Source organism: Bos grunniens, chromosome X (genome assembly GCF_055505025.1).
Source record: "Bos grunniens cultivar Pamir isolate PY7600 chromosome X, Bosgru_T2T1.0, whole genome shotgun sequence".
NCBI lineage: Eukaryota > Metazoa > Chordata > Mammalia > Artiodactyla > Bovidae > Bos > Bos grunniens.
In genome coordinates this window covers 81,351,347-81,370,918 of record NC_141194.1, presented here as the reverse complement: position 1 = coordinate 81,370,918, position 19,572 = coordinate 81,351,347, and the positions used below count along the sequence as shown (strand labels likewise).

At 39.1% G+C, this 19,572-nt stretch overlaps 1 long non-coding RNA gene across 2 annotated transcripts in view; it reads left to right on the top strand.

Moving 5' to 3' along the window:
- Window positions 1-19,572, top strand: part of LOC147340761 (uncharacterized) — a 150,112-nt gene that overhangs the window by 43,478 nt on the left and 87,062 nt on the right. The window contains exon 3 of one of the 2 annotated variants that reach the window (XR_015159123.1): window positions 2,897-5,371. The exons of the other annotated variant lie outside the window; for it this stretch is intronic. This is a non-coding gene — a long non-coding RNA (uncharacterized LOC147340761). Of the gene's footprint in view, window positions 1-2,896; window positions 5,372-19,572 lie in introns of those variants that run through there. 2 annotated transcript variants of the gene reach the window in all.

The following is a 19,572-nucleotide window of genomic DNA, read 5'->3' as shown; positions in this document are numbered from 1 at the left end:
TCTGTCAGATCTAGTCCCTTAAATCTATTTCTCACTTCCACTGTATAATCATAAGGGATTTGATTTAGATCATACCTGAATGGTCTAGTGGTTTTCCCTACGCTCTTCAATTTGAGTCTGAATTTGGCAATAAGGAGTTCATGGTCTGAGCCACACTCAGCTCCTAGTCTTGTTTTTGCTGACTTTTTAGAGCTTCTCCATCTTTGGCTGAAAAGAATATAATCAATCTGATTTTGGTGTTGACCATCTGGGGATGTCCTTGTATAGAGTCTTCTCTTTTGTTGTTGGAAGAGGGTGTTTGTTATGACCAGTGCATTTTCTTGCCAAAACTCTATTAGTCTTTGCCCTGCTTCATTCTGTATTCCTAGGCCAAATTTGCCTGTTACTCCAGGTGTTTCTTGAGTTCCTAGTTTTGCATTCCAGTACCCTATAATGAAAAGGACATCTTTTTTGGGTGTTAGTTCTAAAGGGTCTTGTAGGTCTTCATAGAAGCGTTCAACTTCAGCTTCTTCAGCGTTACTGGTTGGGGCATAGACTTGGATTACTGTGATATTGAATGGTTTGCCTTGGAAAAGAACAGAGATCATTCTGCCATTTTTGAGATTGCATCCAAGTACTGCATTTTGGACTCTTTTGTTGACCATGATGGCTACTCCATTTTTTCTGAGGGATTCCTGCCTGCAGTAGTAGATATAATGGTCATCTGAGTTAAATTCACCCATTCCAGTCCATTTAAGTTTGCTGATTCCTAGAATGTCGACATTCACTCTTGCCATCTCTTGTTTGACCACTTCCAATTTGCCTTGATTCATGGACCTGCATTCCAGGTTCCTATGCAATATTGTTATTTACAGCATTGGACCTTGCTTCTATCACCAGTCACATCCGCAGCTGGGTATTGTTTTTGCTTTGGCTCCATCCCTTTATTCTTTCTGGAGTTATTTCTCCACTGATCTACAGTAACATATTGGGCACCTACTGACCTGGGGAGTTTCTCTTTCAGTATTCTATCATTTTGCCTTTGCATACTGTTCAAGGGGTTCTCAAGGCAAGAATACTGAAGTGGTTTTCCATTCCCTTCTCCAGTGGACCACATTCTGTCAGATGTCTCCACCATGACCCGCCCTTCTTGTGTTGCCCCACGGGCATGGCTTAGTTTCATTGAGTTAGACAAGGCTGTGGTCCTAGTGTGATTAGATTGGCTAGTTTTCTGTGAGTATGGTTTCAGTGTGTTTGCCCTCTGATGCCCTCTTTCAACACCTACTGTCTTACTTGGGTTTCTCTTACCTTGGGCATGGGGTATCTTTTCACGGCTGCTCCAGCAAAGCACAGCCATTGCTCCTTACCTTGGAAGAGGGGTATCTTCTCACTGCCACCTTCAACGTGGGATAGCTCCTCTTGGCCCTCCTGCGCCCGTGCAGCCACGGCTCCTTGGACGTGGGGTTGGTTCTCCTGGCCACCGCCCCTGGACTTGGGCATGGGTTGCTCCTCCCGCTCGCCGCCCCTGGCCTCGGGCATGGGGGTGTGGGGTAGCTCCTCCTGCCCACCGCCCCGGCCTAGGGCTTAGGGGCGTAGAGTAGCTCCTCCTGACCGCCGCCCCTGAACTCGGAAGCGGGGTAGCTCCTCTCGGCCGTTCCTACGCCGTTGCAGTCTGGTACTCTTGGCCGCTGCCCCTGACCTCGGACGTGGGGTAACTCCTCTTGGCCGCTGCCCTTCGGGCATGGGGGTCCTCCCAGCTTCTGTCCCTGACCTCGGACATTTGTTCTCTGTGAGTCTGTTTCCTTTTTGTTACATTAATTAGTGAATTTTATTTTTTAGATTCCACATAAGTGATATCATATAGTATTTGTCTTTCTCTAACTGACTCATTTCACTAAACTTAACACCCTCTATGTTTATCCATGTTGTTTCAAATGGAAAAATCTTATTCTTTTTTATGGGTGAGTGGTAGTCCATTGTATAAATGTACACCACATCTTCTTTATCCATTCGTCTATTAATGGGCACTTAGGTTGTATCCATGTTTTGGCTATTGTAAATAATTCTGCTATGAACATGAGAGTGCATGTAAGTTTTCAAAGTAGTGTTTTTGTTTCTTGGTTGTACACCCAGGAGTGGAGCTGTTGGGTCATATTGTAGTTCTATTTTTACTATTTTAAAGAACCTTCCTTAAAATAGTACTGCTTTCCACAATGGCTACATCATCTTACATTCCCACAAACAGTATGCAAGGGTTCATATTCTCCACATCCTCTCCAACATTTGTTTGTGATCTTTTGTTAATAGCCATTCTGACAGGTGTGAGGCAATATCTCATTGTGGTTTTGATCTACATTTCCCAGATGATTAGCAGTGTTGAGCATCTTGTCATGTACCTGCTGGACATCTGTACATCTTTGGAAAAAAGTATATTTGGGTCTTCTGCCCAGTTTTCAGTCAGGTTGTTTGTTTTATGTTGAGTTGTATGAACTGTTTGTATATTTTGGATATTAACCCCTATTGGTTATATCATTTGCAAATATCTTTTCCCAATCAGTAAATTATATTTTCATTGTGTCGATGGTTTCCTTTTCTATGCAGAACCTTTAAGTTTAATTAGGGTCCAGTTTTTTTTTTTTTTTTTTTTTGCTTTTGTTTCCTTTGCCTGAGGCGATAGATCCAAAAAAAAAAATTGCTGTGATTTATGTCAGACTATTTTGCCTATATTTTCTTCTTGGAATTTTATGTTTTCAGGTCATACATTTCGGTATCTAATCCACTTTGACTTTATTTTTGTGTACAGTATAATAAAATGTTTTAATTTCATTCTTTTACATGTGGCTGTCCAGTTTTCCAACTGCACTTAATCAAGACACTGTCTTTTCTCCATTGTACATTCATACCTCTTTTTTCTTAGGTTAACTGACCATATAAGCATAGGCTTGGGATTCCCTGGTGACTCAAACAGTAAAGAATCTGCCTGCAATGTGGAAGACCTGGGTTCAGTCTCTGGTTTGAGAAGATCCCCTGAAGGAGGGCATGGCAGCCCACTTCAGTATTCTTGCTTGGAGAATTCCTATGAACAGAGGAGTCTGGCAGGCTATAGTCCATGGGGTGGCAAAGAGTCAGACATGACTGAGTGGCTAAGCACAAGCAGAAGCTAATTACTGAGTTCTTTACTCTGTTCCATTGATCAGTGTTTCTATTTTTGTATCAGTAACAAAGGTCAGTCTAGTCAAGGCTATGGTTTTTCCAGTGGTCATGTATGGATGTGAGAGTTGGACTGTGAAGAAAGCTGAGTGCCGAAGAATTGATGCTTTTGAACTGTGGTGTTGGAGAAGACTCTTGAGAGTCCCTTGGCCTGCAAGAAGATACAACCAGTCCATTCTGAAGGAGATCAGCCCTGGGATTTCTTTGGAAGGAATGATGCTAAAGCTGAAACTCCAGTACTTTGGCCACCTCATGCGAAGAGTTGACTCATTGGAAAAGACTCTGATGCTGGGAGGGATTGGAGGCAAGAGGAGAAGGGGACGACAGAGGATGAGATGGCTGGATGGTATCACTGACTCGATGGGCATGAGTCTCAGTGAACTCTGGGAGTTGGTGATGGACAGGGAGGCCTGGTGTGCTGCGATTCATGGAGTCGCAAAGAGTCAGACACAACTGAGCGACTGAACTGAACTGAACTGAACATATAATTAGCTCAGTTGGGAAAGAATCTGCCTGCAGTGCAGGAGACCTGGATTCGATCCCTGGGTTGGGAGGATCCCTGGAGAAGGAAATGGCGACCCACTCCAGTATCCTTGCCTGGAAAATCTCATGGACAGAGGAGCCTGGTGGGCTGCAGTTCCTGGGGTCGCAAAGAGTTGGGCATGACTGAGTGACTAACATATTATTTGAATTACTGTAGCTTTGTAGTGTAGTCTGAAAACAGTGTGCATGATACCTCTATCTCTGTTCTTTTTCAGTGTTGTTTTGGCTCTTTGGGGTCTTCTGTGTTTCCATACAAATTTTAAAACTATTGGTTCTAGTTCTATGAAAAATGCCACAAGTATTTTGATAAAGATTGCACCAAATCTACAGATAACCTTGGGTAGTATGATCATATTAACAATATTAATTCTTCTAATCCATAAACATGGTATATCTTTTTATCTATTTGCATCATGTTCAATTTCTTTCATCATGTCTTATAGTTTTCCAAGTATAGTTTGTTTTTTTTTTTACCTCCTTAGGCAGATTTATTCCTAGGTATTTTATTATTTTGGTTTCAATGATAAATGGGGTCTTTCCTTAATTTGTCTTTTAGTTCATTGTTAGTGTATAGACATGCAACAGATTACTGCATATTAATTTTATATCCTGCGACTTTATCAAAGTAGTTTTTGGGTAGTGTCTTTAGAATTTTCTATGAATATATAGTATCATTAGTATACTATATATAGTATAATATATAGTATTATTTCATTGGTACACAGTGAGAGTTTTAGCTATTCCTTCCCAATTTGGGTTGCTTTTATTTCTTTTCCTGTCCAAATGCTGTAACTAGGACTTACAATTCTATATTGAGTTAAAAGTGGTGAGAATGGGCATCCTTGTCTTATTCCTGGTCTTAGAAGAAATGCTTTCAACTTTTAACCATTGAGTACGATATTAATTGTGGATTTATCATGTATGATCTTTATTATAATATGTTGATATATGTTCCTTTTATACCCACCTTCTGGAGAGTTTTTGTTATAAATGGATGTTGAATTTTGTCAAAAGCTTTCTCTGCATCAGTTGAGATGGTCATATGGTTTTTATTCAATTTGTTAATGTAGTGTATCACATTTGTAGTTCTTTTTTATTCCTTCTTTTGTTTTCTTGTGATTCCATGACTATTTTTAGTGTTATGTTTGGATTCCTTTTTCTTTTGTGTTTGTATATCTATTATGTATTTTTGGTCTGTGGTTACCATGAGGTTTCTGTATAATAGTCTGTATATATACATTATTTTTTAAGTTGCTAATCACTTAATTTCAAATGCATTTTAACAAGCCTGCTTTTGTACTGTCCTTCATGATTACTGTTGACATCATATTTTATATATAATTGTGTATTTCTTAACAGCTTATTGTAGGTATAGATAATTTTACTACTTTGTCTTTTAAAATTCTTACTAGCTTTGTGCATGGAAAGTTTACTAATAACTTCACTGGTATATTTGCCTTTATTGAAGGGTTTTTTTCCTTTCATAATTTTCATGTTTCTAGTAGTGGCTTTTTCTTTTTCACTTAGAGAAGTAGCTTTAACATGTCTTGTAAAGCTGGTTTGTTGGTGTCAAAATCTTGGCTTTTGTTTGTTTTATGCTCTCTGAAGCAAATCTGAATAAAAACCTTACCTTGTATAATACTCTTTTTTTATAGTTTTTTTCCTTTTATCGCTGTAAATATATAGTGTCACTCTCTTCTGGCTGCAGAATTTCTGCTGAAAAGTCAACTTATGGGAACCTTATGGGAGTTCCCTTGTATGTTATTTGTTCCTTTTTTTCTTGCTGCCTTTAATAGTCTTTCTTTATCTTTAATTCATGCCATTTTAATTATAATGTGTCTTGGTGTATTCCTCTTTGGATTCATCCTGTGTGGGACTCTATACCTCCTGGACTTGGATGTCCAATTCTTTCCCCAGTTTAGGCAAGATTTCAGCCATTATGTCTTCAAATATGTCCTCAGCCCCTTTGTCTCTCTCTTCTCCTTCTGGAACCCCCATATTGCAAGTATTAGCAGATTTAATATTGTCTCAGAAGTCTCCTAAACTGTCTTCATTTCTTTTCCTTCTTTTTTTGTGTTCAGTGTCATTGATTTTGACTACTCGGAATGTCTTTATCATTTACTCTATTGTTAATCCCTTCTAGTGTATTTTTCATTAAGTTATTTTATACATCTGTTTGGTTGTTCTTTATATTTTATAACTCTGTTAAACTTTCAATTTCTCCTTCTGTGCATCCATTCTTCTCTTGAGTTCTTTGACCACCTACAATAATTTTCCCAAGCTCTTTCTTGGGTAGACGGTCTATTTCCACTTCACTTACGTCCTGTTCTGGAGTTTTGTCCTTTGTTTGGACATGTTACTCTGTCACCTTATTTTGCCTAACTTGCTGCTTTTATTTCTTTACATTTCCTGAAACTGGAGAAGTGGCTTTTGTAGGAGACAACCTATGTGTTCCAGCATCTCACTCCCCTCTCATCATCAGAGGTAATGTTCTAGGGTTGCCTCTTTGAGGATTTCTAGGTCCTTTTGTTGTGGCAGGCAGACTACTGTGGGCAATCTGGTAGGCTTTTTTGGCTTCTAGTCTAGTTGGTTGCCAGGTCCTGCCTTGTGCAGAGGCTGCTGGTCACTGTTTAATGGGGCTGGGTCACCACACAGTTGGCTTCATAACCCTGGAGGACCCTGGGACTAGTGCTGGATCACTGATGGGTAGAGTCAGGGTACAGGAGATCCTGGAGCTGGTGCCCACTCACTGGTAGATGAATCCAAGTCCTAGAGCTAGTGCCAGGCCATTAGTGGACAGGGCCAGGTCCTGTGTTCTGGCTGCAGGATCCCAGAGCTGGTTCAGACCACTGGTGGGTGGGGTCAGTTCCTGGCAGGTGGCTACGGGGTCCATGCTGTTCTGAAGCTTGTGTTAGTCTGCTAGTGGTTGGGGCTAGGGCCCAGCAGGACCCAAGACATAAAGTTTCTGTTGCATGTATTTTTGTTCTTCTTGTTCTTTTCTATCACCCATCAAAAATGTAAAATCCACTCTCATTGATTGTTAATAATTGGGCAAGGATTTCATTTGTCCTTCAGGCCATCCAGAGACCTAATCAACTCTCCCATCCCTGGCAACACATGACAGATTATTCACTATTCTGACTTTGTTCAATGTAATGGATGTAAACTGAGAACTTACTATTTTAAGTTCACTTCTCTGATTATTAATCAGTTAGATAAACTTCAATTTTTTAATATTTTGACTTCCTCATCAGTATACTTCCTGTTTGGATAATTTGCTGAGTTTCTGTTGTAATTTCTATAGTTTCCTTGCTTATTTTCAGTAGTTGCTTATGTATTGGATATTGATAATTTTCAGTATTAAGCACTTTATCTTTTTCCAATGAGCTATCTGCTCATTAACACTGTCCATACAGTCTTTCATTGAATATAAATACTTAATTTTGAATATTTTAACAACTTTTTAATAGGCCAAAATATAAACCAATGGAAGGGACCACCACAAAAGATAGTGATTTTCTGAAAACTGAAGTGTTTCTGAAAAGGCTGAATAGCCATTTGGCATCAATGTTATAGTGTAATATTTCAAATATTGGGTGTGTATGTGGACTAGATTATTAAGGCCTTTTCAACCCTGGGATTATTTGATACACATGAAGCAGTCTGAGAACAATATTTGGAAATAATAAGATTTGAGACAAAGAGGGGATATTAGTGATTCATCTAATCCATACTTCTCATTTTCCATGGTAAAAAAAAAACAGGTAGAATAGTGGAGGTGCTTGCTTAAATTCCCCATAGTTGGTGCAAGGTTGGATCAGAAATTCCTGCTTCATAGTCCACTGCTCTTTTCATTACCTGAAGATAAATTCTAAAATAAATGATTCAATAGTAAACACTTGTGGTGGTTCCAGAGGTGGGAGGATGTCACAGAGGTAGAAAAACTATGCAGAAAGGGATATCTACAAGTTTTCCTAGGATTACTGGTTCATGGTAAATGCTAATATGACTTAAACATGTATAATCTATTTAGTTGTCATTTACAGAAATTACTAAAGTCATTATCAAATTATGTGTCCTCCAAATTATTATATCTTTCCCATATACCCCCCTACCACCACACAGACTATTCTCTCTCTTCTCTCTAATATCAAATACTAAATACCACTGTGCCTTTCCAGCTCAGCTAGGACTGTGTAATGAACCAAAACATTGCAGAGTCCTTGACATTATGCCTTCTAGAGAGCTTCTAGGCTGGTGTCCAGCTGTTGTTGCCTGATACATATAAATAAGAAAATCAGTCCCCTCCCACAGTATTCAGTAACAAATCCTTTCAGCATCTGTGCCCCATTTTCTACTCTAATGGGAAAGCTTGTGAGAAAACATGGAGTTGTTTAAATTCTGTGCCACCTTAGGTAAAATCAGTTCATTTGTGTGCAGTCTTATTTAGATCCACTTTGGCACTGCTAGAGGGATAGTATCTTTAGACATAGTTTCTTTTTATTCCAAAGATTGCAGACTTTGGGAGTTTTACATATTGGTAGACCACAAAATAAGATATTGTTGTTTAGTCACAAAGTCATGTCTGCTCTTTGCAACCCATGGACTGAAACACACCAGGCTCCTCTGTCTATGAGATTTCCCAGGCAAGAGGCAAGAATACTGGAGTGGGTAGCTGTTCCCTTCTCCAGGAGATCTTCCCAGCCCAGGGATTAAATCCATGTCTCCTGCATTGACAGGCATATTCTTTACCACTGAGCCACTAGGGAAGCCCCAGATAAGATGATGGGACCCTTATATAAGGCTGCATCAACTATGCCTAACAAAGCTTACATTGTTCTTATGTTGATATATGATTTTATGGCATTAGAAATTTTTATATTGGTAGAAGATAAGGGGCAAGGGATTGATAGGATGCCATTTATAGGCACACATGCATATTAGAAGTTTAGTTAAGATACTCTAGACTTTTTCCCTCAATAAAAATATTCCAAGAGCTAGCATATTTCCTTTTTTGAGCATAGTGGGAGATTTCCAGTTTTCTCTGAGGCCTTTTCCAGACTTGACACCTAATAGAAGGGTACAAAGGTTACTTTCAAAATCTGCTCAGTTGTACTTCTTCCCTCTCATCTACCTTCCTGTGCAGTGTATCTCATGCTCCTGTACAAAAGTATGTATTTGGTGCAACTTAAGTACCCCGACTGTCCTGACAAGGTATTCGGAGGCTGGCAAAGTAGTGACAGAAAAGAGTTCTTTATACTATGTCTTCTCATTTCTTAGTTTTGTCTGCTTTTAACTTAGGGACTGGCTGCCATGCTGAAGCTATTTCTATTCCCCATTTTCTTTCCCCATATAAAATACTATTCTGCATTAATAGCTTTTCCCCTCTGCTTCCCCTAGCACTACACCTGCTTCAGTTATAGTCTTTCTCTTTGTTGTTTAGCCTGAGGACACAATCTAAATACCCTGCTTATTTCTCTGCAAGAATATATTCCCTGGTTGAATGGAGAGGAGAGGAGAAAAGGGAGGGTGGAAGAAGGAAAGGGTCTGTCTTCATTTTACCTTCCTCAGGCAGCAAATCGCCTATATGAGAAGTCCTAGTAGGAAAGCATTACAGATGTGTACACTGTCATCTCCCTACAGTAGTTGAACAATTTTAATTCGGTTCAATTTCCCCTCCAGAAGCTCAATAAACTAGTAAGTAACCATCAATCTTTGCCATATGGGGAAGTTACACAAGCAAATGAACTCTTTAGGGTCACTCAGACCACTTCTGCTGCTGCACATGGTTGACCTAAAGCATCTCATTCTACTCTCAAGGAGAGGGACACCAACTTGCCATAGTCCCCCATACTCTCCTTTAGGATTCAAACTCTGAGCTCTAGCTCATCACAGTATGGGTGAAGCCTAGATAAAGATTGAGATGATGACCAGGGACACAATAACAGGTACTTCAAAAAAGGCAAGATAGGCTACCAAAGTATAACATAATCACTTGCTGGTACTATAATAAATGAATATAAGATGTTAATTAGATAATAAAATATCAGTGGTGCTAAACATGACTCTTGCAGGTTACCCTTCTATATACTTTTAAACTCTAACCTTAGGGGAAAACTAGAGAAGATAACAAATTTATTGAGGTACAGCATGTGTAATAACTAGAAATCTTGAAAAAAACAGAAGTGATCCCTTTTACTTGTATTAAGATATTAAATTGATATAAGAAACATAAAATATATGGTCCTTCCCAAACAACCCTAGGAAGAATAAATACTATTTTCCTGGCAGTTCACAGTGCTTTTCTTATCAGTATCCAACTTGTGCAAAAAGTCTATGTCTCACTATTAGGCTTCCTCTCATCATAAGAACTTGCTTGCGCATACTGGCATGGTTCAGCACACTCATTTATGAACGTGAGAGCGGGTCTTCCCACATTGGAAAACCTAAAAGAGTATTGGATGTAATATCAGTTGACTATCAGGTAAGTTGACCCAGCTATCAGTATTCAGTTAAGTTCAGTTCAGTCGCTCAGTCGTGTCTGACTGTTTGCAACCCCATGAATTGCAGCACACCAGGCCTCCCTGTCCATCACCAACTTCCAGAGTTCACCTAAACTCATGTCCATCGAGTCGGTGATGCTATCCAGTCATCTCATCCTCTGTTGTCCCCTTCTCCTCCTGCCCCCAATCCCTCTCAGCATCAGGGTCTTTTTCAATGAGTCAACTGTTCACATGAGGTGGCCAAAGTATTGGAGTTTCAGCTTCAACATCAGTCCTTCCAAAGAACACCCAGGACTGATCTTCTTTAGAATGGACTGGTTGGATCTCCTTGCAGTCCAAGGGACTCTCAAGAGTCTTCTCCAACACCACAGTTCAAAAGCATCAATTCTTTGGCGCTCAGCCTTCATCACAGTCCAACTCTCACATCCATACATGACCACTGGAAAAACCATAGCCTTGACTAGACGGACCTTTGTTGGCAAAGTAATGTCTCTGCTTTTGAATATGTTATCTAAGTTGTTCATAACTTTCCCTGTAAGCGTCTTTTAATTTCATGGCTGCAATCACTATCTGCAGTGATTTTGGAGCCCCTCAAAATAAAATCTGACACTGTTTCCACTGTTTCTCCATCTGTTTCCCATGAAGTGATGGGACAAGATGCCATGATCTTAGTTTTCTGAATGTTGAGCTTTAAGCCAACTTGTTCAGTCTCTTTCACTTTCATCAAGAGGCTTTTTAGTTGTCTTCACATTCTGCCATAAGGGTGGTATCATCTGCATATCTGAGGTTATTGGTATTTCTCCCAGCAATCTTGATTCTAGTTTGTGCTTCCTCCAGCCCAGTGTTTCTCATGATGTACTCTGCATATAAGTTAAATAAGCAGGGTGACAATATACAGCCTTGACATGCTCCTTTTCCTTTTTGGAACCAGTCTGCTGTTCCATGTCCACTTCTAACTGTTGCTTCTTGACCTGCATATAGGTTTCTCAAGAGGCAGATCAGCTGGTCTGGTATTCCAATCTCTTTCAGAATTTTCCACAGTTTATTGGGATCCACACAGTCAAGGGCTTTGTCATAGTCAATAAAGCAGAAATAGATGTTTTTCTGAAATTCTCTTGCTTTTTCCATGATCCAGTGGATATTGACAATTTTATCTCTGCTTCCTCTGCCTTTTCTAAATCCAGCTTGAAAATCTGAAAATTCATAGTTCACATATTGCTGAAGCCTGGCTTGGAGAATTTTGAGCATTACTTTACTAGTGTGTGAGATGAGTGCAATTGTGTGGTAGTTTGAGCATTCTTTGGCATTGCCTTTCTTTGGGATTGGAATGAAAACACCTTTTCTTTTTTAAAAAAAAAAAAAACACCTTTTCCAGTCCTGTGGCCACTGCTGAGTTTTCTAAATTTGCTGGCATATTGAGTGCAACACTTTCACAGCATCATCTTTCAGGATTTAAAACAGCTCAACTGGAATTCCATCACCTCTACTAGCTTTGTTCATAGTGATGCTTTCTAAGGCCCACTTGACTTCACATTCCAGGATGTCTGGCTCTAGGTCAGTGATCACACCATCATGATTATCTGGGTCGTGAAAATCTTTTTTGTACAGTTCTTCTGGGTATTCTTGCCATCTCTTCTTAATATCTTCTGCTTCTGTTAGATCCATACCATTTCTGTCCTTTATCGAGCCTATCTTTGCATGAAATGTTCCCTTGGTATCTCTAATTTTCTTGAAGAGATGTCTAGTTTTTCCCATTCTGTTGTTTTCCTCTATTTCTTTGCACTGATCACTGAGGAAGGCTTTCTTATCTCTCCTTGCTATTCTTTGTAACTCTGCATTCACATGCTTATATCTTTCCTTTTCTCCTTTGTTTTTTCTTTCTCTTCTTTTCACAGCTATTTGTAAGGCCTCCCCTGACAGCCGTTTTGCTTTTTTGCATTTCTCTTCCATGGGGATGGTCTTGATCCCTGTCTCGTGTACAATGTCACGAACCTGTCCGCAGTTCATCAGGCACTCTATCTATCAGATCTAAGCCCTTAAATCTATTTCTCACTTCCACTCTATAATCATAAGGGATTTGATTTTGGCCATACTTGAATGGCCTAGTGGTTTTCCCTACTTTCTTCAATTTAATTCTGCATTTGCCAATAAGGAGCTCATGATCTGAGCCACAGTCAGCTCCTGGTCTTGTTTTTGCTGACTGTATAGAGCTTCTCCATCTTTGGCTGCAAAGAATATAATCAGTCTGATTTCGGTGTTGACCATCTGGTGATGTCCATGTGTAGAGTCTTCTCTTGTGTTGATGAAAGAGGGTGTTTGCTGTGACCAGTGCGTTCTCTTGGCAAAACTATATTAGCCTTTGCCCTGCTTCATTCCGTATTCCAAGACCAAATTTGCCTGTTACCCCAGGTGTTTCTTGACTTCCTGCTTTTGCATTCCAGTACCCTATAATGAAAAGGATATTTTTTGGGGTGTTAGTTCTAAAAGGTCTCGTAGGTCTTCATAGAACCATTCAACTTCAGCTTCTTCAGCATTACTGGTTGGAGCATAGACTTGGATTACTGTGATATTGAATGGTTTGCCTTGGAAATGAACAGAGATCATTCTGTCATTTTTGAGATTGCATCCAAGTACTGCATTTCAGACTCTTTTGTTGACCATGATGGCTCCTCCATTTCTTCTAAGGGATTCCTGCCCACAGTAGTAGATGTAATGGTCATCTGAGTTAAATTCACCCATTCCAGTCCATTTTAGTTCGCTGATTCCCAGAATGTCAGTGTTCACTCTTGCCATCTCCATTGAGCCAGTCTAATTGCAAAAGGGCTAAGGACTAGGAAAGGGAATTACTAGTGTATCTGCCCTCTGATGCTCTCAGTATTAGGAGTCATTTATTACCCCTGGGTCTTCTTCTCCCAGAGAAAAGTAATTTCTGTCTCTGAGGACAGTAAAGAGACAAGTGGTATGAAGAGTCATTGTTGGGATTTCTTTTCATGAAGATGTTAAATATAATCATGAACGCTAGAGAAAGTAAATCAAACCTTGCTCTAGTTTCTTTCTTCATGAAAGTAGTGCAACACCCAGATAAGCACTTGTCGGTGAAAATTTTTGTTTCTGTTCGCCATTGGATATTTCAGGGTATGAAGCAAAGAGGTGGTGATTTTCTTCCCCTTTATGAATTCAAATGAAGTCTTAAAGTTCTATCCCTATCTATATCAGTGGGATAATGCTCTGTTTTGGATTCATTAACTTCAAGGTTGACACTTCCAGTGAGCAGAGGCTGGAATTGGTCTAGAGATATTATCTTGAAATGTAGTATATATTGCTATCTGCTCATGGTGGATGAAAAGCCAGTTGCAAATATTTTACTCAGCTAGGTCACTATTTGCCTTGGATACTCATGGTTACAAAAAGCTAGATGACCTGTATCGGGTGTTTGTCATTGTAACGCCATGCACATTAAGTATTTATTGGTCAGTTAGTGTGTATGTATGGATGTGAGAGTTGGACTATAAAGAAAGCTGAGTGCTGAAGAATTTATGCTTTTGAACTGTGGTGTTGGAGAAGACTCTTGAGAGTCCCTTGGACTGCAAGGAGATCCAACCAGTCCATTCTAAAGAAGATCAGTCCTGGGTGTTCTTTGGAAGGACTGATGTTGAAGCTGAAACTCCAGTGCTTTGGCCACCTGATGCAAAGAGTTATCTCATTGGAAAAGACCCTGATGCTGGGAAAGATTGAAGGTGGGAGGAGAAAGGGACGACAGAGGATAAGATGACTGGATGGCATCACCGACTCAATGGACATGGGTTTGGGTGGACTCTGGGAGTTGGTGATGGACAAGGAGGCCTGGCGTGCTGCGATTCATGGGGTCACAAAGAGTCGGGCACGACTGAGCAAGTGAACTGAACTGAGTGTTCTAGCACTGAAATCATGTGTTTTTTTTTTTTTTTTTCTTCAGCACAGCATTTGATATAGCCAGAATAGATTATAAAGAAGTTTCTGTGCAGAATTATTTCTTTTAAAATATTTCCTCCATTGGCCTTTTATTCTTCTATTGGATACTTTGGTTTAGATTTAACATGTTGTTTTTCAAATCCTCTGAAGGTAATCAAGAAACCCTGGCTATCATAGAGCAAGCATCTTAGTTGTAGTCGGTAGGAAACAAAAGCCAGAATTGGAGTTGTGATCAATGTAGGAGTGAGAGAAAGAGTTGTAGTTGGACCAAGTTGCACCCTACATAGAGAGCAGAAGGAGAGGGCGGCCATTGAATAACCTTCTTTACCTCTTACTTTTGCTAATAACTTGCCTTTCCTGTGGGATAGAGAAGCTCTATGTAAGTTGGTATGACATTGAATTAAGGAATGTAAACTTACAGAAAGAAGCAGATTCAGTTACATTCAAGTTGAGGCAAAAAAAAAACCACCATATTTTACTGTCAAGCATGTGTTGTTTGATTATGTATGCCACTGCTTTTCTCTTTTAATGTGGATGGTGTGAGAAAGTTCAGAATGTAGTCAGTTCTTGAAATGTCACTTTGGAAAAAGTATATGCCAAATAGTTCAGAGGCACAATTTAAAAAAATATCTATAATGCAATGATTGAATATCCTTAACTGGTCTGTCCCTTTTGCTTCTCATTCCTTCAGGTAAGAATATGAATAAGTTAGAGCACTGAAATTGCATGCAGATTTTAAAGACACTGATGCATAATTTAATAGCATCTATTGTTTTTAAACACCAAGGCTCCACTACTAATTTTTTCATGGAGAAATCATTTCCATATTTGCCATTCACAGAGAAGGCACAAGGTAGCCTCCATTGCAGTGTTTTTCATGAGGAAATGAGGGAATATATTAAGGAGAAAAGTTCTCATGAGTTTTATTTGTACCAGTCTGTCTATCTGCCTGAACTCTCACAGTTGAAAACTCCAGAAAAGAAGATTGTGGAGGGAGAAAGTTATGAAATATAGAAATGATTTTTTTTCAGTAGTATACAATGTAGCCAGACTCTGAAGATTGGGAGTACTTGGAGTAGAGAGGGTCAGATAGCATATTCATGTGCTTTATGGTAGGCTTACAGTGTTGTTGAGTATTTCATAACAGCATGTTACCACCTTCTAGGATGATGTTGTCCTGGCTGTGAGAAACCACTTTCCCTGTGTTAGTGTTGACCACCAATACAGTTCAGTGTTGCCCTCCATTACAGTAGTATTGTGTAAGTGTAAGGCTCCATCCTAAGCCATTCAAAGTGGCTTGGAAATACAGATTAGCTGATATTTGAAAGTAGACTGGAATCATAACTTTCTTATTTAAGAAAACTATGTCACCTTCTTGAAGGATTACTTTCACTTAAAAATTCTTTTTTTCCCAATTTCTCTGTATAAATGAGTGTCATTATTCTTCTCTAATCTTGAAATAACTAATCTTTATATGTAACAGTCATTACTTTGGGTATTACTTTGAAGGTGCCTGTGTAATAATGATTGTATATTTTTAGATTTGATGTTCCAGAGCTACATCAATTCTTATTTTATAATATATAGTACTCAGGAGAATGAACTCTCCGGAACACAATGCAGTTTGGATTATAAGAGAAATTTACAGTCTTCCCTCGGTATCTGTGAGTTGATTAGGTCCAAGACCTCTGACAGATACCAAAGTCTGCAGATACTCAAGTTATATTAAATGACATAGTATTTGTATATGACCTACACACATCCTCCCATATACTTTAAATCATTTCTAGATTACTTGCAGCACTTAATGCAGTGTACATATTATATAAATAGTTGTAACTACAATGTAAGTGCTATGTAAGTATCTATTTGCTGGCATGCAACAAATTTCAGTTTTGCTTTTTGGAACTTCCTAGAATTTTCTGAACATTAAAAAAAATTGCTATTTAAATTTTTATTGGGGTGTAGTTGATTTAAAATGTTAGTTTCAGGTGCACAGCACAGTGAATCAATTATACATATATCCACTCGTTTAAGGTTCTTTTTTCTGAATATTTTTGTGTTGTGTTAGTCACTGAGTCGTGTCTGACTCTTTGTGACCCATGAACTGTAGACCACCAGGCTCCTCTGTCCATGGAGTTCTCCAGCCAAGAAGACTGGAGTGGGTTGCCATTTCCTTCTCCAAGGGGTCTTCCTGACCCAGGGATCGAACCCAGCTCTCCCACATTGCAGGCAGACTCTTTATTGACTGAGCCACCAGGGAAGCCCTTCTTGATCTGCAGTTAATTCTATGGATATAGAAATCACAGTTATAGAGGTTCATCTGTACATCCTATCTATTCTCAGAGTTTCTGTAAGAAAGTACTTACTGTGCAGAAGCCACCAGAATAGCTTATAAATGAGTACTTGAAAAGATCCCCAAGGCCTTTATCATTCATATTGTTGGATAACTGCCACCTTATTGTTGATAAGTAAAGGACAGTGTTCTTAGAGCAATGTTAGAAGTTTTCTTTACTTTAAAATTTAAGAGAACATTCTAGAAAATTAGTCATGTAATGTGTATTTAGCTGTTACTACATGATGGAAACAAAAGATGGGTACACTTACATGATTAGGAGGGAAGATGTTTTTGAATGTGGAATGAAAACTACAAATGGGAGAGATACCATACAGGGTATTTGTACATCAGTGTTTGAAATGGAGAAAGGTTCTCATGAAGAATAGAAATTGGAAGGTCAGAATTAGGCTTGAATGTTGAACTAAGCAAAGTGTTTTATTCTGTAGGCTGTGGGGAGCCATAGAATACCATCAGTAATTCACTTCCTTTTAGGAATGAAGCATTTCATCATTCCATTTACTATTATTTAATATGGAATGCGGGCACTTATTTGGAAATACAATAGTAGGTTAAATATTAGCATGAGAACTCATGATGATACACAACATTAAATTTTCTCTATATGAAATCACATACAAAGGATGAAATTGTTTCATGTTTCTTTATACTTGAGGATGGTAGTGAACACATGATCTTTAGAAGTTGATACTGCTCATTATCATTTACTAATTTTTATTAAATTCCAACAATGTGCCAAGGGAAGTGTAAAACATACAATTTGGCAGGACAGTCCTTGGCATGTTTGATAACAATTGAATGTATTCCATAGTAAATTATAAAACTGTAAATGTCTTTGAGTTGTTTGTTCCTATTTTGGCTAGAATCATAAAAGTAACTTGTATCTGAGATTCAGAGCTTTTTGAGGACAGAAATTATGACATATTTCCTCTACTATACTAACATCCAGTACATAATTATGTGCCTGACACATACTGAAGGGCTCAAAGGAACTTACAGAATGAATAAATGAAGAAATGCATGCATGAATGGTATTCTGAACTTTTGTGATCCTCTCTAACGTGATTTCACCACCTTTTTACCTTAGTCATCCACTGGCATTTATACAATCTTATCATTTAAGACAGCAGTCCTCAGTCTTTTTGGCACCAGGGACTGGTTTTGTGAAAGACAGTTTTCCAATCACCAGGGGGGATGGTTTCAGGATGATTCAGGTACATTACATTTATTGTGCACTTTGTTTCTATTACTATTACATCAGCTCCACCTCAGTCATCAGGTATTAGATCCCCAGGCCCCTGATTTAAGGCAATGCATGATCCTGGTATGGATCTTGATCAAGAAAGACATTAGGAGGAAAATTGGTGATACTGGAGTAATATCTTCAGCTTAGATCATAGAATTGTATTCATTTTTGTGAATGAATACTTTGTATACAGTTTTGTGACCTGGATCATTGTACTTTGATTACAAAAGATGTAAGCATTTACAAAATCTGGATAAGGGTTCAGTTCAGTTCAGTCGCTTAGTCGTGTCCCACTCTTTGCAACCCCATGAATCACAGCACGCCAGGCCTCCCTGTCCATCACCAACTCCCGGAGTTCACCCAGACTCAGGTCCATCGAGTCAGTGATGCCATCCAGCCATCTCATCCTCTGTCGTCCCCTTCTCCTGCCCCCAATCCCTCCCAGCATCAGAGTCTTTTCCAATGAGTCAACCCTACGCATGAGGTGGCCAAAGTACTGGAGTTTCAGCTTTAGCATCATTCCTTCCAAAGAAATCATGGGGCTGATCTCCTTCAGAATGGACTGGTTGGATCTCCTTGTAGTCTAAGGGACTCTCAAGAGTCTTCCCCAACACCACAGTTCAAAAGCATCAATTCTTTGGTGCTCAGCCTTCTTCACAGTCCAACTCTCACATCCATACGTGACCGCTGGAAAAACCATAGCCTTGACTAGACGGACCTTTGTTGGCAAAGTAATGTCTCTGCTTTTGAATATGCTGTCTAGGTTGGTCATAACTTTCCTTCCAAGAAGTAAGCGTCTTTTAATTTCATGGCTACAGTCACCATCTGCAATGATTTTGGAGCCGCGAAAAGTAAAGTCTGATACTGTTTCCACTGTTTCCCCATCTATTTCCCATGAAGTGATGGGACAAGATGCCATGATCTTAGTTTTCTGAATGTTCAGCTTTAAGCCAACTTTCTCACTCTCCACTTTCACTTTCATTAAGAGGCTCTTTAGTTCTTCTTCATTTCTGCTATAAGGATGGTGTCATCTGCATATCTGAGGTTATTGATATTTCTCCCAGCAATCTTGATTCCAGCTTGTGTTTCTTCCAGTCCAGCGTTTCTCATGATGTACTCTGCATATAAGTTAAATAAGCAGGGTGACAATATACAGCCTCAACGAACTCCTTTTCCTATTTGGAACCAGTCTGTTGTCCCATGTCCAGTTCTAACTGTTGCTTCCTGACCTGCATACAAATTTCTCAAGAGGCAGGTCAGGTGGTCTGGTATTCCCATCTCTTTCAGAATTTTCCAGTTTATTGTGATCCACACAGTCAAAGGCTTTGGCATAGTCAATAAACCAGAAATAGATGTTTTTCTGGAACTCTCTTGCTTTTTCCATGATCCAGTGAATGTTGTACACAGGACTTATTTTTATTATTTTTTCAATGTTTGTTAAAGTCCCGAAATATTTCAAGATAATAATTTAAACATTTAAAGCAAAAGTTAAAAGGAAACCACTTTTGACCTTAAGATTATATTAATATTACTCATGTCACTCCCCCCACCCCTGGTCTTATTCCTCCTTACACCCTCATTATAATAATTTATCCCTTGATTTCATGGTATTTTCCACATCTATCAGAATACTCTCTGATCATTTACTTCCCTAGCAGGCTTATAAAAACAAGTCAACCTTTTAACTGACATCTTTGCCTGGTTCCTAGAATTGACCAGATTTTGGACTTCTCACGATTACCGTAATGTCAATCTGCAAACTTGAGTACCTGACTTCCACCTTC